The following is a 24,764-nucleotide window of genomic DNA, read 5'->3' as shown; positions in this document are numbered from 1 at the left end:
GGCACAGAATAGGGATTATAGTCAGTGATACTATAATAGCATTGTATGGTGACAGATGGTAGCTACACTTGTGGTGAGCATAGTGTAACATATATAGAAGTTGAATCACTATGTTTTATACCTAAAATTAATGTAACATTGTATGTCAAATATACTCAATTTTTTTTTCAAAAAGGTCATTCATGGATAGTTCTTGGGCTTGATGTTTTGAAAAAACATAGTCCAGGTGATACTGATACACCTTGAGTAGGAAGTACTCTTCTCTATGAACATTTTGACTCTAAAAAAAAAGTCTATGGGTATAATGTGATTTGCATTAAAAATAGCAACAAGAATTTCACTAATTCTTACCAAATTAATGACATAGGATCTCCATTTCCCCATCAAAGTCACACCTAATATATTGTTGGGAGTTCCCAGGGGTTTTTGTGTGTAGTCTTTTTTATTTAATTGAAGTATAATTGACATACAAATATGTAGTCTTGAAAAAGCTTGCCATTGCTAATTGCTAGCCACCAATTATCACTAAATATGCATTGTGTATCCTCATGTTCATAAGGCATTGTCCACTCTGCCAGGTATTGCCTTGTCTGCCAGGTACCACTATTGTTAAAATTGATGACAAGATGTCATCAGCCCCCAAGGTGTCAGAGATACACTGGGTTTTCCAAGAATATAAGAACACTAATTCAAAGTAATACATGCACCCCTATGTTTATAACAGCATTATTTATTTACAATAAACAAGATATGGAGGCAGTCCAAGTGTCCATCAATTGATGCTGGATGTGCATACACACACACACACACACACACACACACACACACACACACACCCCTAATGGAATTACTATTCTGCCATAAAAAAGAATGAAATCTGACCATTTGCAATGACAAGGAATGAGCTAGAGAGTATAATGCTAAGTGAAATAAGTCACAGACATACCATATGATTTCACTCATATGTGAAATTTAAGTAAATGAAACAAGCAGAGGGAAAAATAAAAGAGAGAAGAAAGGAAGAAACAGACTCAATTATAGAGAATAATCTGATGGTTATCAGAGGGGAGGGAGGTAGGAAATTGGGTTAAATAGGCAATGGGGATTAAGGAGGTTACTCGTCTCTGTGCCTGGGTGGCTCAGTCAGTTAAGCATCTGACTCTTGATCTTGGCTCAGGTCATGATCTCATGATTAGTGAGATTGAGTCCCACGTCAGGCTCTGTGCTGCCAGTGTGGAGCCTGCTTGGGATTCTCTCCTTCCCTCTCTCTCTCTCTGACTGATTTTCTCTCTCTGTTTCTCTGTCTGTGTGTCTCTCTCTCAAAATAAATAAAAACTTTTTAAAAACACGTGCATACTTGTCATGATGAGCACAGGGTGATGTCTGGAATTGTTGAATCACTATACTGTGCACATGAAACTAATATAACACTGTATGTTAACTAACTGGCATTAAAATAAAAACTTAAATCAAAAAAAAGATACACTAGGTTTTATTCCTGTGCTCCATTATATTACAGGCATACTCAGGTACTGATGCTGATACCTCAATATCTTACAGAAATATTAGCAAACCATTTCAGGTTTTACTTGTTCTCTGTAAGTCTCAAACATGAATCTAATATGGACTGGTTCAGGAAATGAACCTGTTGCACTCAGATTCATCTACTCTTTGGTATGTCTGGCTACTTTTTCATTTGGAAGAATTTTCTTTTAGAAGGTTTCTCATGCCCTCAAGTAAGTAGGCCATTAGTTTCCCAGGCATGACAGGATCTGTCAGAATCCCATCATAGGCTCATGCTGGAAGACCATTCACTGCTTTGGCCTCTAGTTCTTACCCCACATCCCTTACAAGACTTTTTACCAAAATTTTAGTTCTATAATTAGCATGGAGTTGAAATCCTTAGAATGTTTTAGTGTACATTCATTCTTATCAGCAAGTGAATCACAGAGTCCTGAAGGAAAGAGTTAGCTGGGTTGATACTGTTTTTTTTTTTTTAACGAACAAAGAAAGGGGTGCCTGGGTGGCTTAGTTGGTTGAGTATCCGACTTCGGCTCAGGTCATGATCTCGCAGGCTGTGAGTTCGAGCCCCGCGACGGGATCTGTGCTGACAGCTTGGAGCCTGGAGCTTGCTTCAGATTCTGTGTTTCCATCTCTCTCTGCCCCTCCCTCACTCATGCTCTCTCTCTCTCTCTCTCTCTCTCTCTCAAAAATAAAAACATTCAAAAAATTTAAATGAACAAAGAAAAACTAAACAAATTATATGTTGAGAGTTATTACCAAAGTTGAAAGTGTCTAGAGAAGGCTGCTTGGATGTTTAAGAACTTTAGAAAACACTTTAATTGAAGGAATGGGTATATTTAGCCTCAAGTAGGGGAGTCAAAAGAGAGCTACAATAGATATCTTCAAATATTTGAAAGGATGCTATATAGAAGGATTTAACCTGTTCTTTTTTTAAATTTTTTAAATGTTTATTTATTTTTGACAGAGAGACAGAACATGAGAGGGGGAGGGGCACAGAGAGGGAGACACAGAATCTGAAGCAGGATCCAGGCTCTGAGCTGTCAGCACAGAGCCCGGTGCGGGGCTCGAACTCACAGCCTGCGAGATCATGACCTGAGCCCAAGTCAGATGCTCAACCGACTGAGCCACTCAGGTGCCCGTAACCTGTTCTTTATAGCTGAGTTGGGCAGAACTAGGACCAGTAAATGAAAACCAGAATGAAACAGAGTTAACCTGAGTCTAGAAAAAGGACTTTGAAACATTAGAATAGAAGCTTGTTAAAATTAGTAAATTTACCTTTACTGTATATACCCTAGTTAAACCTGGATGGCCAACTGCCTGGGATTTAGCATATGGGACTTCTGCACTAGATTGGAGGCTTAGCTAGATGAGTAGATTCCAAACTGATCTGAGAGGCCCTAAAGTATTCCACATCAGGATATCAGAAGCAGATAGCTAAGTAAGGATTGGGGAAGGTAGGAGAGAAAGATAAAAGTAAATTTACAAAAATAAAAGAGAATAGTATTATAGAGTCATTCTTGACCATTATTGCATTCCCAAACCCTAGGACACCACTTGGTGTATAATAGGTACTCAATAAATAATCAGTGAATAAATTAGTTAATTAATGAATGAGAAAAAGTAACTTATTACCAATAACAATAGTGTCAAAGAAGAACACAAGAAAAGAGGAATGCCAACAGTATGTGTTTGTATATTTGTGGGAAGAGTGTGGAGGAGCAGTGAATCTATTAGTGAAGATTCCTAGGGTAGAGGAAAGTGGGTTTCAAACTGAATTTGAGTTTTGAAGGAGATTAGCAATATAGGATGGCAGAAGGTGAAATAAGAGAAGGCAGAATAGCAGTCCAAATTCCATAAGAAACAGGTACTTTATCGGTCTTGTTTACTTGTATATTCCCAGTGTATGATAGAGTTCCTATCATGCAGTAGGTGAAAATATACTACATTTGTTAAATGAATACATGTGAAATATACATTTTTAAAATGAATGCATGTAAATGTATGTAGTAATGGAAATGAGTCATGTACGGTGCACCAGGGCTGATCTTAGAATTTCAGATTTGAAAAGTGCAAGTAGTTTTTAAACTCATTGTTTCTGAACCTCCATTTTTAAATGATATTCTAGAATTTTCTTTTTCTGGATAAACATTTCTAGTGTCTCCAACCATTCTTCATGTTATATTTTGCTTATGCCACTTGCTAGCTATGTGTCCTTGGGTAAGTTCATAACCACTCCGAGCTTCTGTTTACCTATCTATGAAGCAGAGATAGTAACAGTGATACCTCATAGAACTGTTTTGAGGATTCAATGAGATAATTTGTGTAAAGTATTGGCATATTATAGATGTTCTTTTTTTCTTTCAAAAGTCTGACATGGTATAGTGGAATCATCCAGACATTGGTTCAAATATTGACTCTACATCTTCTTAGCTATTGAACTTGGACATGTAATTTAACATCTCTGAACCTCAGAGTCCTCTTGTTCAAAGGGTTGTTGTGAGGGCTAAATGAAATAATACATATAAAGTATTAAGTAAAGTACATGAGAAGTACTTAATAAGTGGTAGCTATTATGCTTATATGGCTTATATGGCTTGATCTCAGTGTCTTCTATTCTGATCTCTTTTTCTTGAACACATTCATAGTTGGTGCACATTCTTCTGAAAGAGTGGAGGCCAGAAGTCAACAAAATATTACAAGTGTGGCCTGACCAGAGGGTAATGGACCAGCCCTATTATTTCCTTAAATATCATACGTTTAATACTGTAAGACCACATTAGCTTCTTTGGTACCCCTTGATCAATGCTGATTCATATTGAACTTCCTGGGAGAAGTATCACAGTCTCCCTACAGTTCTCTTGTTTTTGTACATTTGGTTTCTTGGACACACACTTATGAAGTTTTGGATCATGGATCTCACCTGTTTACTTTCTAGCTATGGACCAGCCAGTTAAATTTAGAGCACTTAGCTTCCCAGTTACAGGGTAGGTGCAAGAGCTTACATCCACCCCAGCACAGTGTCAAAAGAGTGGATAAATTTTAAAAGTCTATAGAGATTTTCTACAGGATATGAAGGAAACCCTGCTACATGAAATAGTAATGTTTCTTCTGGAATGGTTAGCTATATTTCATTGCTTTCTGTAAATACACACTGGAACAATTCAGATGTTTCCGAAGGACATTATTTATTCAACATGCCGTTAGGCTTGCCCTGCCTGCTTGTACTGATAACACTTGATCTTGTACCTTGAAAAGTCCATTACTAAGAGGCCACTGAAGTCCATGGCAAGGACAATGAAAAGTTGAGCCCTCAATTGAAAATATTTTTTCAAAATAGTAGGCAATGGGGAATTTCTTTCCTCACATGTACCTATATTTGTGCTGTACTATGAACAGTAATAAACAATATATCATAGAGTTTTAAGAGCATGGACTCTGGAATCAGACTGCTTGGATTTGAATTCTAGCTATACTACATACTACCTGTGTGACCTTAGGCAGATTATTTGTGCCACAGTTTCGTTATCTATAAAATTGGGATAAAAGTAGTAACTATTTCATAGGGTTGTTATGAGGATTAAATGAATTTATACACATATACCACTTAAAATAATGCCTCGTACATAGTAAGTGCTATGTGTTAGCTATAGTTCTTATTCTAGTATTACTATAATTCTAGCTATATTTCCAGTATTACTCTCCTGATGGGTTTTCCACATCTGTTAGTGGGCATGCTATCATCAACTGATATCCCAATCCATTAAGAAATCCTGTGTCTCTACCTTCAAAATCAATCCAGAATTTCACTACTTCTCATAATTTTTTACCTCTGCTAAGCAGGTCCAAATCACTGTTGTCTATTTTTCTAATTATTTCAGTAGCCTTCAAATAGCTTTCTACTTTCACTCTTGCTCTGACCTTCCACCACCACCCACCTCCCACCTCCCACCGGCTTTTTCTCAACACAGAAACGGAGTGACTACTTAAACCCAGGTTGGATCATGACTTTCCAATGTTGAAACCCTCCAGTGACTTCATTTCAGAGTAAGCTCCTAAAATGGCTTCTAACAAGGCCCTTCATGATCAAGCCCCCATGATCATGCTCTCTGACCAGCTCTCCTCAGTCTCCTTCTTAATCCACTCCAGTCATCTTGTCATTTATGCTATTTTTCAAACATGTCAGGCATGCCCCTATGTTCCTCAGGGACTTTGTGTTTGCTTTCTACTCTGCCTGGAAACTTCACCCCAGACAATCATATGGCTCTCTTTCTCACTGCCTTCATGTCTTTGCTTACATCTCATTTTCTTAGTGAAGACTTTCCTGAACTTATGTTTAAAACTGCATCCTCTCCAAAATCAGCATCCCCTATTTTCTGACTCTGAATGTTTTTACATAGTATTGGACACCATCAGGTACATCATTTTATTTAACTTATTTGAATATAGCTGTTTTCTACCCTGCTCTGCTAGAATATAAATTCTTTGAGAACAGTTACCATGTTTTGTCAAGTGCTAGATCTGACCTTGGCCATGTAGTTACCCAAAAAATGTTGGATAGTGTTTAAGTTATTCTCTGGATATAGCCCAAAAGTGTTTCATAGTATTTGGAACTACTAGACACTAAATACCTTAGGCTTTGATATATTCCCTAATGATCTTGAATTATCTTTTAATTTTCAGAAACAGAGTTACCAGTTATAGTTAATGGAAGAAGATCTATTTATCTTATCAGAATCTAGAGTGTGAGTATGTACTAAGAAAGAAACAGGATCTTGTGTACTCCAGTGGGACAAACATCACAAAGGAGTTAGAAAATCTAACATAATAGAATTCTTAAGTGGAAAGAAGCCTACAGACTTTAGGGAACACATATTTATTGAACAGATGGGAAAATTAACATGCAAAAGGCTCCGTGGTTCATTAGCAACACACTGAGCTTTCAGAATCTGCAATTTTTATTATATATGATCCTTATCTCTAGGTAGGGGCCAGTGTGCCATCTAGTTAAGGAACATGCTATATATATATATATATATATATATATATATATATATATATACATATATATATATATATATATATATATATATATATATATATATACATAACAAGTTGAGACTAACTCTAAAACTAAGTGCATTGAGGGAAAAATAACATAAAACCTGGATACTGAAGGGAGGGGAAGAAGAAGAATGGTCAAAATGGGGATGGGTTACTCCAAGATGCCTCTTGAAAGATATGCATTTTGACATGATTTTGAGAAAGATAAAGGCTTGAACTGAGAGGGGGGAGAGCTCATATTGTAGATGAGGAAGAGGAATAAACTGCTTGAAATCTTAAAGCAGGAATTAGCAAGTCATTTCTTTTTGTTTCTTTGTGTGGGAGTCAAGGTTACAGCAAAGGATAACTTTGCTTAGAGCAAAATTATCAAGTCTTTGCAAAGTGAGGCTTATTTCACTAAACTCAAAGTGAAGCTTATTTCACTAAAAAACAACTTACTCTCTGGGCTTATAGTTGACTGCCATACAATTGATGCTAAGAGATGCTGTTTGTGAAGGAATCTTAAAATGACTGTGTGAAAGTGAGGTTAGTGGTTTGTGGGTGCTGAGAGAAGGCAGGAATTGGGTGGATTGTTTTGCATTTGAGGTAGGTACAGGCCAGCCAAATAGATGCTAGAAGGGGAATGGGTTTAGAAGATTGGGAAGTGAGGCATAATTTTTGGAATAGAAAGAAAAAAAAAGAAATTTGAACATCTTTCTTTACCTCATTACATTTTCCTTTCTACCTGGTTGTGACAGAGATACACATTAATATTTTCTTCTTCAAATCCATGTATCAGACAATTCTGCCACTTTTTAGATGTGTGACATTGAGCAAGCTGCTTAACCTCTTGGAACCTAAATGCCCTTATCTCTAAAACAGGTGATAACTACCTTAGCGACCTCTTAGGGTAACTGTGATAACTGAATGGAATGATGCATTTAAAACACAGCCTGGTACATAGACGGTTCTAAACCATATGTAGCTATTATTCTGTATAACAGAGCTTCCTATTTGTATTATACATCATTGAATATACAGCATGATAATACACATTCTTAATTTGTTCCTCACATAAGCCTGGTGAGGCAGATGGCATTTTCATGGTGGTTGTTATTGTCACTAATTTTATTTTTAAAAAGGGCTATTTGCTTATCATTATGATCACTTAAAAGCAATTGGTATCTTATACCTAAAAAGACATACCTTTTCTGTTGCTTTTCTGTGCAGGATCATTCTCTTTCCTATACTGTTTCAAAATTCAGGACCAATGCCTACATCTTTCTACATGACTATTTCTGTAGTCACTTACTCCTTCTTTATACCAAACAAATGTGAGACATTTGCTGAGAGGAGCTCTTTAAAGGGCACCATTATGTTTCTGCTTTTAGAAATGGACTTTTCTGACCTTTTAGAAGCTAAGACCTTTTATCTAGAAGGAAGATAATATCTGTTTATGCTAATGATTTCTCATATGTGAGTGTCCAGTTGAATGATAGAGACGATTGTTGATGTTGAAGTGCCATATACTGAGTCCATGCTGTCTTACAGTGTATACAAGGGTTCTGGAGGCTGTGGTTGTGAAATAGCTAAAGACACATGTTCCTTGTGTAACATCCATCAAGGGACAAGCTCTCACATTGTGTGTGAACAGAGTTGTGGGCAAGAGAAACAGATGACACTAAGAACACTGAGGTGAAGAAATGTAATCAAAGTCTCTGAATACTGTTGAAGCTCAATTTCTCAGTGACTTAACTCCCAGAAATACTCTGCATCATTTAAGACACAGTCTAAGATAGTGTGCTTGAGAAAAATACAGAAACAAAGAAAAAACCACACATTCACAGTCACAGACCAAAAAGTCAGAGTCAAATTAAGAGAGATAGACTGAGTTAGAAACAGATTGAGGAAAACATAGGCAGAGAGAGACAGACCTTGGAGAACTCCATTATCCCCTGTAGTAATGTAGAAGTCTACTTTGGCTGGGGGTTAGAGTGAGACAAACAACTTGCCATGGGGACTGCTTATAAAACCAAGAGTACAATGTGTACTGAAAAATATCATTGTTCTGTTGAGAGACACTGGAACCACATGGAACATTTGGGGGAATTTATAATCTGAAAAGTCAATAATGAGAGGTGGGATGGGGCTTCCTAAATAGCTATAGAATGTGCAATGCCTCTGGAGTCACCAAAATGATCAGATTATAGTGGCCAAGATTCCTACTCTGCATCTAGAAGGTCAGAGGCCAGATAAAATCTATCAGACAAAATCCTATCTACCCCCAGAAGGAAATTGGTCTTTCTACCCAAGTACATAGAATAGTGGGGAGATAATGTAATGATGAGCCTCAAAGATGTAAGATGAAGGCATGTGTAGCAAAATGGTGTGAGGAGGGAAGAAGATAGTACAGAAAACATGGATAGATGATCTAAAAGTATAAAATGGCTATAATTGAGTTGGTATACTGGCAATAATTTAGAAAAATGACAAAATAGTAGATAGCCCAAGATTGAGATTAAGAAAGCAAAAGAGGCTCTATTCTAAATATCTTCATGGACAGTTGCTCATCCAACAGATGAACAATCTATTAGATTTAGATCTGAGGAATGCTTTAATTGTCTTGAAAGTGATTACCTTCATTTAAGAATTTTGATCCTAATATTACTTGCAGGGAATTCAGATAGTGTGAAAAAACTTCATAGTGATAGCTTCTGGCAAGAACCTCCTAAGTAGAAGTTGGATTTCTTCTATAACAATAACAGTATTGGGTGATGAATCACTAAATTCTACTCCCCAAATAAATACTACACTATATATTAACTAACTTTAATTTAAATAAAAAAAACAATAATAGTATTGGCAATTGTTTTTAAAAATGAGAATTAAAACAAGTCATACAAGTAAACCATGACAATGATGCACAGAAACATATGTAAAACAGACATGTGAAGGAAAAATTAATTAAGACCACCCCTTTTCTCATTGTCCAGAGCTGACATCTGTTCATATTTTGGTATCTATTTTTTCAGACATTTTTCTCTGCATATATGTAATACCAGGCAGATATTCAAAAATACAAATTATAATATACTATGTATATTACTGATATCTGCCTTTCATCCTACAATATATTATATATGTATGCCCTTCCATATAAATTCATAGAGTCCTAGGAAGTATCTACATCATAATTTGTAATGAATGTATAGTATCCCATTGCATGGATGAACCATTTTTTATTTATCTAGAATTTGAACTCAGACCTATGTGACTCCAAAGCCTATGCTTTCCTCACAAAATAGAAAACCAGGTATAAATAAAAATGTACAAAGAACATGTAAAATAGGAAGCATATGACTGCAATTAAAGCATTATAGGTTATGTATGTATATATATATTGCTCAGAGGGATGGTGTAAATAGAATGATTGACTTTAGAATTTTAAGCCAAGTATGCAGGTTAAAAAATTAAGGGTGACTTCTAAAAATAAGGGAAAAAGACTTAAAAAAACTTTCCCATCTGTTCTCCACATGGTAGCTTGACAGCTAGCTTGATTACCAATATACCTTATTTTAGAGAACCCACACAGTTCAGTGAAAAGAGCACTGAAATAGAAAACTGAAGACCAATATTTCTCTTTTAACTGAGCTGGTTACTATTTGTAACTTAATGGGTATATTCGCTCCACAGAGATAGGTCTTTAGAAAAGGAAGAGTAAAGGTTTTGGTTTACTTTGTTTTCTAAATTCCAACTGAACTCTTTGTCTGTCTTGGTGGGAGTAAGAACAATTTACATTAGTCAGTGTATTTGATTTATATTTGGGCATCTCTTTTAAACGAGTGCCAGAGCAGTTGCCCAGCTGGCTTTTCCCTTAGTCTGGTTCTATCTAGTGACTTAGATGTGCCTCAGAAAATATGCTTTGTGGCCAAAATATTAAGGTTTCTTTAGCTATGCAGCCCAGCAAATCATTGCCTTCAAATAGTTTCCTTGTCAACATTTTTTTAGTTCTGCTTTGGGGTGCATGGTAACAAGGGGTGAGTAGCAGTGGGGGTTGACTGGTGGAAGGCCCTGATTAGTGACAGAAGTTTCCTTGATGGCAGTCATCTCCCTAAGCATAGAATTTGTGTCCATTCAGATCACCAATGATCTTCTCACAAAACCCAGTCAAATGAACTAGCAAATTACACAGATGTAAGGAGAAGACTCAAGCCTTTGTCCTGTCATTAAGATCTTGCTGCTCTCCCATTTCCATGCTGTGCCTCTCAGTTCTGCCTCTCTTTATCATATTCTGTCTTCCTTCCCACTATCTGTGTGTGCTAGATCACAGCATCAGGCCTAAAGCCCACTTAACGTTTTCCTAATATCAAAGTACACTGTACTCACAGCATTGTATCCAAAGAATAATTGGTATGTCCAGAGAGTATGAAAGCCCACAGCCTATTCTTCTATTTGTCTTTGATAATGGGACTAAGCCAGGCTGGCTAGTTAATGAGCCAATTATTTTTGGACAAGCCAGCAGATCTCGACACATAGCTCTACAGCTTTGGGGTTTTATTTTATTAAGGTCTCTTCTTCAGGGCTTTCCTTTCCCTTGGGGAAGCTCTTCATGAGAGTCAGAGGCAGCACTGCAGGTACCTAACTTGAAGCAATGTGACATATGAATATTTTGAATCCTCCAAAAGATAAAACAGGAAACCTGAAGAAGGACATTGCTTCTCTCTCTCTCTGTCTCTCTCTCTCTCTCTCTCTCTCTCTCTCTCTCTTTCTACACACACACGCACATACACACACACACACACACTAATGTTACTTTATAATTTGCTTTAATATGATACAAAACTGATATTATGCATACCCTTTGCCCATGTGGTTCTACATTGAGGAATTTATGCTGATCAAATATCACAGATATGTAGACAAAGATTCAGTTAAAAGAAAGTTCATGTAAGCATTGTTTATAATTGGAAAATCTAAAATGTCCAGTAATAGGTGGCATCAAGTACAAATAGTATGACATCATTAAAAATAATATTAAAAATCAAAATATGTTCATGCATGTGTTAAATGAAAAATATAGGTTACAAATAGTATGTAGTGTCAGCTTGTGTGTGTGTGTGTGTGTGTGTGTGTGTGTGTGTAGTTTATAATGATTGGATTGATATACACCAAAATATTTGAAGTGGTTTTCTCAGGGTGTTGGGACTATTGGGAACTGATTTTTCTGAGTTTTCTTTGGGGTAATTTAAAAATTATATCAACTAACCTTATATAAATCCCTCAGAATTTATAATTAACATTGTTACTTTATTTCATCTTTTTATAAATAAAAGAAAGAAAACATTACTAATAACTTTGTCTCTATTTTTTCGCCACCCCTTTCATCCTGAAGCATATAAACTAATAAAATTCCTTATATGTATTTCCAATTACTATGGGAAGTATTTATTTTCTTTTTGTCTTCATCTCCTCATTTGTTACAATAAAAGAATATTGCTTTGGTTATGAGGAAAAGTTATTAAGTTTTCTCCTGATGCATTTACATTTTGATTTAATTTGCAAGAACATTGTATAAAAATGATATCTTCCCCACATAAAATTATACAAAGTAAAGTATAACCTGTATAGATTGCTGTAAGTATATCTAGGTATATCTTACTAATTGATCTTGTCACCTACAAAATGTAGGATCTTGAAAAAATTACTTATCCTCTTTGTCCTTCAGTTTCCTCATCTGAAATGGGAGTAACGATAGTTTTTATCTCATAGAGGTTTTTGTATAGATTAAATAATACATGTATTTAGACTAGTGTCCAGAGCATAGATTAAATGAGATAATACATGTATTCAGACTAGTGTCTGAAGCATAAGGGATTTTCAATACAACAAAGCTACTGTTATTATCACCATCATTACCAATCCAAAAGGAGTGAAGTGGATTATATAGTATGGTACTTTTAAATCATGGCCACAAATTCTTTGACCTTTCTTACCTTGAGACCTGGAATCTAGCTCTCCTTGAATCTGAGTAGACTTGTGACTACTTTCAACCACAGAGTGTGGTGAAAATTATGCTATATGGCCTCTGAGGCTGAGCTTTAAAACTCATGTAGCTCTACCAGTTTCTCTTGGAGCACATTGAAGCAAGCCTTGTAAGAACCATGTAAGAAGCTCAACTATTGGGAAGCTACTATGTTAGAGGTGCCACATAGGTGCTCTGGTATCAAATGAACTCAGTCTTGTAGCCATCTCCACCAAGGCATTGAGTGTGTGAATGAAGCTGCCTTGGGCCCTCCAGCCCATCTCTCCACCACTGAACGACCCTAGTTGGATGCCATGGGGAACAAAAGAAATGCCCAGCCAGCCTTGTCCAAATTCCTGACCTAGAGGCTGTTTTATTTTAAGTTTCTAAATTCTTTGACATTCCTCATATAGAGAGGAAGAATCTATGTCCCCTCCTATTGAATCAGGTGAGCTTATGACTTCCTTCAATATGTGACTTCTGATGTTAGATTTTAAGAGGCAATGTGGCTTCCTTATGATTTTCTTGAAGTAAGACAGATTCCATGTAGGAACTTCACCACCCTGAAAATTAGTGTGCTGGAGATGCCATATGTTAGGTGTTCTGGTTATCAGTGCCAGCTGAGCATAACCTCTAGACTGACAGAATGCAAGATATGTGAGTGAAGTCATATTGGTGTCTCTAAACTATATTATCTTCCAGCTGAGTACCACTAAGTGACCTCAGTTGATCCACATGGATCAATGAATCACTCAGCTGAGTCCTGACTGAATTCCTGACATACAGAATTCATGAGATATAATAAAATGCACACTGTTTCATATCATTAACTTTTGGGATATTTTGTTATGAAGCAAGAGCAATTTAAACATAGTTTTAGTGTTACTTGCTAAATATAATATGCTTTCATACACAAGAGAAACAAAAGTGATATTTAGGTATACTCTCAATATTCACTTTTAAATGATTCTTCCAATAGCCAACAGACAGTTGACATTCTTTGATGCCTGTAGTGTTGCATGGAATCCAGAAGTCTTTACAGGAATAGTCTTCGCCTAGGGCATACCTTTGGGTTATGTTGTGGGATAGTATAAACTGTTCCTAGCTCCAAGATATCTTCCAGTCACTCTGCCTTAGTGTCTGAAACTTTTTTAATCTAAGTCATTGCTTTGGCATAAATCATCCTATGTCTAGGAGGCTTTGGGCAATGAAGAAACTGCCACAAATGGGATGGGGAGCCATTACTAGCCATTGGCAACCCAGGGAAGATGATTTTTATACTTTCTCCTTGCACGTGGAAAGCAGAGAGAAAGGCCCTGGAGGAGGTGGTGTAAAATAAGGTTAATGAATGAGAGGAGAGGGAGATCCCATACATGGGATGGGGGTAGGGTAATTAAGAAAGGCAGCCCTATATTATGCTAAGGAAAATATGTCAATAAGAGAAAGACAAATACCATATGATTTCACTCATGTATGGAATTTGAGATACTTAACAGATTACCATAGGGGAAAGGAAGAAAAAATCAGATAAAAACAGAGAGGAAGGCAAACCATCAGAGACTCTCAAATACAAAGAACAAACTGAGGGTTGATGGAGTTGGGGGTTGGGGAAAAATGGGTGATGGGCATCGAGGAGGGCACTTGTTGGGATGAGCACTGGGTATGTATGTAATTGATGAATCACAGGAGTCTACTTCTGAAGCCAAGACTACCCTGTATATGAACTAACTTGACAATACATAAGAAAAAAAAAAAGTCCTAGGTGGTAATCTCAGGGTGAGTCTTAGCACTTGGACACAGCCTGAGATTACAAGGTGTCTATGGATGGGTTTGCAAAAAGTAAGATTAATTTATTCATCATTATGTCTCAAGGACATATATATTGACTTATTTTGTGGAAACTCTAAAATAGTAAATATATAAATAATATATAAAATAGTAAATATATAAAACTGAGAAGGTAAATGCACAAGATAGAAGGAGAGGGGGGAGTGAGTTTTGGGTGTTGTTGCCTTAATAACATTATTTCCTCATATTTGCATAGTAATTTCCAGTTTATGAAGTATATTTGCATGCTGGGAAGGAGCAAAATATTACAATCCCTATATATTTTCACATGAAGGAACAAGTCTTTAGAAAGATGAAATGACTTGCCCCAAATCACAAACTAAGTTACACTGGAAAGATTATCCTTGAACTCCACGACTCTTGACTATTTCTACCATACTGCCTTCAAGACTCAGAGTTGTTTCTTTTGTATACATGTCAATGTACATGAATATAGAATGTACAGAAAGCAAAATACTGTGTATAGGCACTGATAATGAAGTTTTTCTCATTGCTAACTGAAACGGAAATGATCATAATACATCACTGCAACAAATTCCAAAGGTTGTCCAGGCTGAATTTAGAGCCTGGAATGCAGAATGTTTAAGTATTATGTGAATCCTGAAAGCCTTTTAATTATACCAGGAATTCAGGTTTTTTTTTTTAAGTTTATTTGTTTTGAGAGGGAGCAAGAGCACGAGTTGGGTAGAGGCAGAGAGAGAGAGGAGACAGAGAATCCCAAGCAGGTTCCACACTCTCAGCACAGAGCCCAATGTGGGGCTCAAACCCACGAACCATGAGACCATGATCTGAGCCAAAACCAAAAGTCAGATGCTTAATTGACTGAACCACCCAGGTGCTCCCAGTTTTAATTTTTGATGGAATTATATCTGTCAGGACAAATGAAATTTAGAGTATAGATCATATGGAATTAGTTAAAATAAGGTAATTGTGAAAAACACAACTGCTGTTTTAAGACTGCCATGGTACATGAATACAGAAAACATTGGATAAAAGGTCCAATGCAAAATAAACTTTCCTAGGGATGAAACCAATGGGTGTTTCAGCACAGCTTCAGGACTGTTTGGATCACAATGAAGGGGAAGCAGTATGGCAGGCCAGTGGAACATATGCTGCCCCATGAGGCAAGAATTCTGGTTTCTAAGCCCCTTTCATTTTGACTAGCTACATGGTTTAGGCAAGTGATTCTGTGAGTTTCAGTTGCCTTATCAGCAAAGTGGGGGCTTATTTTTACCTGAATGAAGTCAGACAGCTGGAGCAAATGGTCTCCTGAGATTCCTTCCCATTTTAAGGGTCTAAGATTGTAAGCTTTCCTCTCTGGTTTCCGTTTTCCTCTCTGTGGACCTTTATTCATGAATTTATCTAAGCCCATGTAACAGACTTATATTTTGGCCTTCAGGGTAATGAGTTTCACTGAAGTTCCAATTTCTTTTTCTTTAAAACTCATTCTTTCAATCACTGTGGAGCTGTGGAATGGGACTAGTACTCTGGGACTTGGTCCAATCTGCCAGTTCCTTGGTGGCACTAAATCCCAGGTTGATTTGAACAACAGAAATGCAGGAGAATAGCTATGGGTAAAGGGGAAATAAATCTAAGCCCTGTCTTCATTTCTTTCCTAAATCACTTGTATTTATAATCTATGAAGGGTTTTCTTTGTGAATTTAAAATTGACGCCTCCAATCTTTAGCTTAATAAAAATTAATTTAATTTATTTTCATTGTTGTCAGATAACTTGCATTCCTCAGGGTTGGGTATTTGTTATGATTCTTAATTACATTATAATTTTTTGCGATCATCACACACACACACACACACACACACACAAATAACAATGGTATTATATAACACAAAAGAGTGAACCTAAATTACAGTAGAGGGAGATAATATGGAGTAAAGTGCATTCATAATCCAAGAAAATAGAACTTGCCCACAGCAAATATTAATTATGGGAACAGTTATCTGAGCAGCATCACTTATTTGAGGCACAGGAAATAACTCTGAATCTCATGCCAGTATTGTTTTACAAATCAAATGATATTTGCTTGGATTCAGAAGACAATATGTGGTTTTTAAACAGAATTATTTTTTAAATTAAATTTTCTTTCAGATTTCAGTAAGTCAGGACAGTGAATAACTCTATATTCTTTGACCTTCAAATATATTTCTCTAGCCAACATAAAGTCACCTCAAATACTAGATGGGGTTTTCAAACTGAAAATGCATTTCATGATTTCTTTTGTATGCAGAAACAGCCAACCCATGTTTGGTTTTTTATTTACTCAGCAAGTAGTTTTAATTTTTTAACGTTTATTTATTATTGAGAGACAGAGACAGAGCATGAACATGGGAGGGGCAGAGAGAGGGGGAGACACAGAATCCGATGCAAGCTCCCGGTACTGAACTGTCAACACAGAGCCTGACATGGGGCTCGAATTCATGAGCTGTGAGATCATGACCTGAGCCTAAGTCAGATGCTTAACAGACTGAGCCACCCAGGCATCCCATATTCAGCAAATAGTTTTAAACTACCAGCTTTGCAGCAGATACTGTACTAAGCCCTGGGATATCATGGTGAACAAGACAGATGTGGTTTCTGCCCTCATGGGATTTAAAGTCTAGTAGGAAGACAGTCACAGAACAAGTAATTACCAGTGTTTGTAAAGACACCCTAAAGACAATTCAAGATGAGGTTTAAAACCATGCTCAGGCTATACACATCAGCTGTGTGTCCTCAGACAAGTTACCTTCTCAGAAGCTCAGGTTTTGTTTTTTTTTTATTTCTAATAAAGGAATCTGCCTTTTAGAATTGTCATGATAATAAAAATAGATATTTGATAGAAAAGTGTTTTTTAAAATATGAAACAGTCTATACATATTAGTGATGCTGCTATTTTTCTTTATATACATTTATTGTTTGAGAAGTTGGTAGGCATACATGGACCATTTAGATTCAGAGCCCTTTTATCTCTTCATTCCTATGCCTGGTCACCAGTTCTTCCCTTCCTTTGTTCCTTATGCCTCTTTCTTCTCACTTCCCCCACTGCTCTCTTCCCCTCCTCAAAGGCCTCTTTGACTAGGTTAGGACTGTGAGTTTCAAGGCATTAACAGTTTTATTCTTGTTAGGTTGTTCCAGGAATAGCTACTTTGTACATTTCTTATCTCTTAATTGATTCACTTTGTTAGGTAAGTAGGTAATGATGATTTTCCAAGGATGTGGTATTTGCTATTCTCGCCCAGTGATACACAAATGGTATACAAGTCTACTTTCCAGTGGTATATAGTTGGTGTACAATTGTATTTTCTATCAGCCTCTCAATGCTGGTTAAATATCCTTTAAGATAGACTCAAAACTTACAGAAAACTCACATTGCCTTGTTTGAAAACAACAATTTATAGAAGACTGATCATTTTAATGGAAGTAGACCCAAAATAGGACCAGGATTGTGTGAAGGCACAATGAAAGGACTACTATGAGAGTTTGCTTCTATCTCAACATATCACCATCATTTATTTTGCCAATAAGTGTACAATTCCCTACTATTAGTCACTGATTAGAGCAAAGACATTGAATCTATTAGTTCACAGAAAATGTTTTCTGGAGAAGGTGGATTTGAGAGAGGTTTTTGAAGCTTAGCACAATGGATTGGTTAATGAGAAGTAGACTATCATGCAAAAGTTTTGAAAGATGGAATAATTTAATTAAAATGGAAGTCTGAGACAGATTAGATAGGCAGTGTCATGTAGGATGTTCTGCCATGAGAATAGTGTTAAAGAGGCATAGTGTAATGACAAAAACTGTAACTGAGAGTTTAGAAATCTGACTCCTACTTCCCATCAATTGTTATTAGCTTTGAGACCTCAAACCCTTCTCCTATTTGGGGTTCAGTTTTCTTATTTGCAAAATAATTGGGGAGTGGAAATTAGACTATATAATCCCAACTATAAAATATGAGAAGCTCATAGAAAACTATTAAAATAATCCAGTAATACTGTGAAGAGTAGGTGCATAATGGTGGCAGTGGAAATGAAGCAGAGGGAACAAACTGGAGAGAGAAGCATTTTGTAGGAATTATTGTTAGGATTCAGTGAATAACTGTATGGTAGATGGATTAGAAAGATGAGTCAAAACTGTTTTCAAAGTGTCAATTCTGAATAACTGGGTAAATGAGATTGACAATAACAGAGATGGGAGAATAGAGAGAAAAGTTTGTGAGTGAAGGGGATGAATTGCCAGTGAAGTGCAAGGAGAGTCAAGATGATATGAAACTCTGTTGTGATGTGAAAAGTCTAGAAGAGAGTGGGCAACCATGCCAGCACTACTGTAAATTGAGAAGAGCATAGAAGAAAGGATTTGGTGTCTAGAAGAAGAGATCATCTAAGAGAAGATGAATGGGATCAAGAATATGCAAATGTGTACATATATGTGCACAAGGCATTTTCTTCTCCGTTATATCCAACATTGTCTCTGAAAAAAATGGAGAAAACTCAAAACATGATGATCTGTGTAATTGGTCTTTGGTATTCCTTTCATTGTGTATATATTCTGGTTAGGAAACAGTGGATGGGGTAAAATGTAAAGGAGTTGTTGATAAAATGAAGGTTAGAAATTGTGAAGCAAAGTACAAATGGAAGGACTTCCTATGAATCCCCAGTATTATTGCCTGGATACTTTTCAGTTCAAAATACATACTCCTTCATGGTCAGTGAGAAGTTCTACTTTTTACTTCTCTTGATTTTTCTATAAACACAGAAATCTAAGAGCTGCTTATTACCTGCCTTTTATTATTTCCTTTCCCCATGATGTTTAATTTCACAAACATTTTTTTTTCTGAAAATGAGGTTAGGTAGAGTTGAAATGTGTTGTATTTCATCTGTAGCAACATATCGAAAGGAAATCACAATTGTGTACAGATTGTATAACACCTTTAGATGAATCTTATTTCCTTCCCTTAGATGGTGCTAATAGGGTATGAAAGGAAAGTATGATTATGTAAGATAATTATTATGGTATTATATTAAGTCCTGGAGTCACTTGAATGGTTTGGAATTAAAAACAAATTATTCTTTGAGAAGTCCATATTACTGTTCACAGAGATGACAACCTATTTCTTTTATCAGCTAGAGTCCCAAGACATTTACCCTCTTTTTTCTTCTTCTTTATCCTAGAGACTTTTCAAAATCTCTCCAAAACAATTGCAGTACAAGTGAATGAAAAGAAATCTAGTGCAACTATTAGAAAAGTTTGGTTTGCTCTCAGATAAAAATAGTCTTTTTATCTGTTTGCACTGTGGCTTGAGGATCAGTAACATACTTGTGAAAGGTGTAGCATACCCAAACTAGGAAAACCTTTGTTAAAGCCCTTATGGGGTACAGGAGTACTGATGCATAGGGGCACTTGTACCCCAATGTTTATAGCAGCACTCTCAACAATAGCCAAATTATGGAAAGAGACTAAATGTCCATCAACTGATGAATGGATAAAGAAATTGTAGTTTATATACACAATGGAGTACTACGTGGCAATGAGAAAGAATGAAATATGGCCCTTTGTAGCAACGTGGATGGAACCGGAGAGTGTGATGCTAAGTGAAATAAGCCATCCAGAGAAAGACAGATACCATATGTTTTCATTCTTATGTGGATCCTGAGAAACTTTACAGAAGTCCATGGGGGAGGGGAAGGAACAAAAAAAAGAGGTTAGTGTGGGAGAGAGCCAAAGCATAAGAGACTATTAAAAACTGAGAACAAACTGAGGGTTGATGGGGGGTGGGAGGTAGGGGAGGGTGGGTGATGGGCATTGAAGAGGGCACCTTTTGGGATGAGCACTGGGTGTTGTATGGAAACCAATCTGACAATAGATTTCATATATTGAAAAAATAAATAAATAAAGCCCTTATGTATAAGGGATGTCACTGAAGTTGTCTGCCACTCCAGGCAATGGAACCTTGACAGCAATTATTAAGTGGGGTTGACCTGTCCCAGGCAACTCTCAACAAAAATGTCACAATGTTAACGTACAGCTTTAGAGGACAACAAAAAGGTTGGTTGGGGATTACTAAACAAACACAATGAAATGAAACAACAATTTCCTAAACAGTTTAGCATATATAAGTACAACATAAGAGCTAGTCCTCTAATACTAATAACTAATTTCCCTCCACAAGGAATTTTCTTTTTAGATGTTACTTGAGGGTAAGAACATTTCTATATTCTTCTACGATCCATATTTCTTTAAGTTTGGAGTTGTTTAAGTTCTTATGATCCTTGTTAGAGTGCGCCAAGTTGTTCTTGCCCTATGTTGCTCTGCCCTTGGGGTGTTCTATATCACGGTCCCTTAATCCAGCCTCTGACTGAACATTTGCTCCATAATCATTTTCAGTTCAGAGTATTTATTATTTTTATTACTAAAGAAGCTTGGAGTTTCTGTGAAATGTGTCCTGTATGTTACATATTACATTGGGAATGATTTCTTAGGTGGGTTTTTTTTTGGCCCTTTGGCATTATTTTCTATCTCCTGTGAATGTGTGGTGTTTTTTGGAGAGCTGCCTGCATCCATACTATGAAGATGGAAACAGTGTTTTAAATTCTGTACTTATTCTGGTAGAAAAACTAACTTCCAGACTGGATCTAAATTGTAATGAGTGAAGCTTGGATGCCATAACATTTCCTATTTAACACTATTAAGCATTCCCCCCTGGCTACAGCAGTTCAGGATTTTATTGTTTTGTACTGCTGTGATGTGGACTATGGCTGATCTCAGTGACACATAAAACCAGCCATGACTTCTGCTTTCCTGAACTGTAACTCCAGATTGACAGACTGAGCTGGAGGAAAGAATATGTTTCTTAAGTGTGATAAGATTTGTAATTGAGACTACAATTGATATATTTTTGCAGATTTTTTAAATTGGTGTAGTAATCTTACTAGTCATGGCTTGAGCAAAGGATTATGACTAGGATATAGAATATTTCTGTTACTAGATATTTGCATGGTATCTCACACTAAAACCTCAAACAACCAGAGTTCAATTAAGTGCATTCCTTAATTAATTGGGATATTTAAGTGAAGCTTCAGGTTTAGGAGAAAATGATGAATATATGGAAACAATTCCACATCAAGCATCTACTGAATGACTTATTTTTTCAATACTTTTTTTAATCTTATTTTTTTAATTTACATCCATATTAGTTAGCATATAGTACAACAATGATTTCAGGAGTAGATTCCTTAGTGCCCCTTACCCATTTAGCCCATCTCCCCTCCCACAACCCCTCCAGTAACCCTTTGTTTGTTCTCCTTATTTAAGAGTCTCTTACATTTTGTTCCTGTCCCTGTATTTATATTATTTTTGCTTCCCTTCCTTTATGTTCATCTGTTCTATGTCTTAAAGTCCTCATATGAGTGAAGTCATATGATATTTGTCTTTCTCTAATTTCACTTAGCATAATACCCTCTAGTTCCATCCACATAGTTGCAAATTACAAGATTTCATTCTTTTTGATTGCTGAGTAATACTCCATTGTATATGTATGTATGTATATGTGTGTGTATATGTGTATATATACATACACACACACACACACACACACATCTATATATGCTATTCAGGGTCTTTTCTGGTTCCATACAAATTTTAGGATTATTTATTCTAGCTCTATGAAGAATGATGGTGTTATTTTGATAGGGGTTGCATTGAATATGTATATATGTATATATCACATCTTCTTTATCCATGCATCCATCGATGGACATTTGGGCTGTTTCCATACTTTGGCTATTGTTGATAGTGCTGCTATAAACATTGGGGTGCATGTGTCCTTTCAAAACACCATACCTTTATCCTTTGGAAAAATATCTACTAGTGCAATTTCTGGGTCATAGGGTAGTCCTATTTTTAATTTTTTGAGGAAACTCCATACCGTTTTCCAGAGTGGCTGCACCAGCTTGCATTCCCACCAGGAATGCAAATGAGATCCTCTTTCTCCGCATCCTCACCAACATCTGTTGTTGCCTGAGTTGTGAATGTTAGCCATTCTGACAGGTGTAAGGTGGTATCTCATTGTGGTTTTGATTTGTATTTCCCTGATGATGAGTGATATTGAGCAATTTTTCAATGGTCGGTGGGCCATCTGGATGTCTTCTTTGGAAAAGTGTCTATTCATGTCTTTTGCCCATTTCTTCACTGGATTATTTGTTTTTTGGGTGTTGAGTTTGATAAGTTCTTTATAGACTTTGGATACTAACCCTTTATCTTATATGTCGTTTGCAAATATCTTCTCCCATTCTGTTGGTTGCCTTTTAGTTTTGATGGTTGTTTCCTTTGCTGTGCAGAAGCTTTTTACTTTGATGAGGTCCCAATAGTTTATTTTTGCTTTTGTTTCCCTTGCCTCCGGAGACGTGTTGAGTAAGAAGTTGCTGTGGGCAAGATCAAAGAGGTTTTTGCCTCCTTTCTCCTCGAGGATTTTGATGGCTTCCTGACTTACATTTATGTTTTTCATCCATTTTGAGTTTACTTTTGTGTATGATGTAAGAAAGTGGTCCAGGTTCATTCTTCTGCATGTCGCTGTCCATTTTTCCCAGCACCACTTGTTGTAGACCCTTTATTCCGTTGGATATTCTTTCCTGCTTTGTCAAAGATTAGTTGGCCATACGTTTGTTGGTCTATTTCTGGGTTCTCTATTCTGTTCCATTGATCTGAGTGTCTGTTTTGGTGCCAGTACTGTACTGTCTTGATGATTACAGCTTTGTAGTATAGCTTGAAGTCTGGGATTGTGATGCCTCCTGCTTTGGATTCTTTTTCAAGATTGCTTTGGTATTCAGGGTCTTTTCTGGTTCCATACAAATTTTAGGATTATTTATTCTAGCTCTGCAAAGAATGCTGGTGTTATTATGATAGGGGTTGCATTTAATATGTAGATTGCTTTGGGTAGTATTGACATTTTAACAATATTTGTTCTTCCTATCCAGGAGCATGGAATCTTTTTCCATTTTTTTTTTTGGTCTCTTCTTCAATTTCTTTCTTAAGTTTTCTATAGTTTTCAGTGTATAGATTTTTCACCTCTTTGGTTAGATTTACTCCTAGGTATTTTATGGGTTTTGGTGCAATTGTAAATGGGATCTATTCCTTGATTTTTCTTTCTGTTGCTTCATTGTTGGTGTATAGGAATGCAATCAATTTCTGTGCATTGATTTTATATCCTGCAACTTGGCTGAATTCATGAATCAGTTCTAGCAGTTTTTTGGTGCCCTCTTTTGGGTTTTCCATATAGAATACCATGCCATCTGTGAAGATTGAAAGTTTGAACTCCTACTGGACCATTTGGATGCCTTTTAATTCTTTGTGTTTTCTGATTACAGATGTTAAGACTTCCAATACTATGTTGAATAACAGTGGTGAGAGTAGACATCCCTGTCTTGTTCCTGATCTTAGGGGGAAAGCTCTCAGTTTTTCCCCATTGAGGAGGATATTAGCGTTGGGTCTTTCGTATATGGCTTTTATGATCTTGAGGTATGATTCTTCTATACCTACTTTCTCGAGGGTTTTTATCAAGAAAGGATGCTATATTTTGTCAAATGCTTTCTCTGTATCTATTGAGAGGATCATATGGTTCTTGTCCTTTCTTTTATTGATGTGATGAATCACGTTAATTGTTTTGTGGATATTAAACTAGCCCTGCATCCCAGTTACAAATCCCACTTGGTCATGGTGAATAATTTTTTTTAATGTATTGTTGGATCCGGTTGGCTAATATCTTGTTGAGGATTTTTGCATCCATGTTCATCGGGGAAATTGGTCTATAGTTCTCCTTTTTAGTGGGGTCTCTGTCTGGTTTTGGAGTCAAGGTAATGGTGATTCATAGAAAGAGTTTGGAAGTTTTCCTTCCATTTCTGTTTTTTGGAACAGCTTCAAGAGAATAGGTGTTAACTCTTCCTTAAATGTTTGGTATAATTCCCCTGGAAAGCCATCTGGCCCTGGACTCTTGTTTATGGGGGATTTTTGATTACTAATTCCATTTCCTTACTGGTTATGGGTCTATTCAAATTTGCTATTTCTTCCTGTTTCAGTTTTAGTAGTAGTGTATGTTTCTAGAAATTTGTCCATTTCTTCCATATTGCCCATTTTATTGGCATATAATTTCTCATAATATTCTCTTATTATTGTTGGTATTTCTGCTGTGTTGGTTGGGATCTCTCCTCTTTCATTCCTGATTTTATTTATTTGGGTCCTTTGCTTTTTCTTTTTGATCAAACTGGCTAGTGGTTTCTCATTTTTTTTTCAGTCTTTCAAAGAACCAGCTTCTAGTTTCATTGATCTGTTTTACTTTTTTTT

Source organism: Acinonyx jubatus, chromosome X (genome assembly GCF_027475565.1).
Source record: "Acinonyx jubatus isolate Ajub_Pintada_27869175 chromosome X, VMU_Ajub_asm_v1.0, whole genome shotgun sequence".
Taxonomy (NCBI): domain Eukaryota; kingdom Metazoa; phylum Chordata; class Mammalia; order Carnivora; family Felidae; genus Acinonyx; species Acinonyx jubatus.
This window is presented reverse-complemented; position numbering follows the sequence as displayed.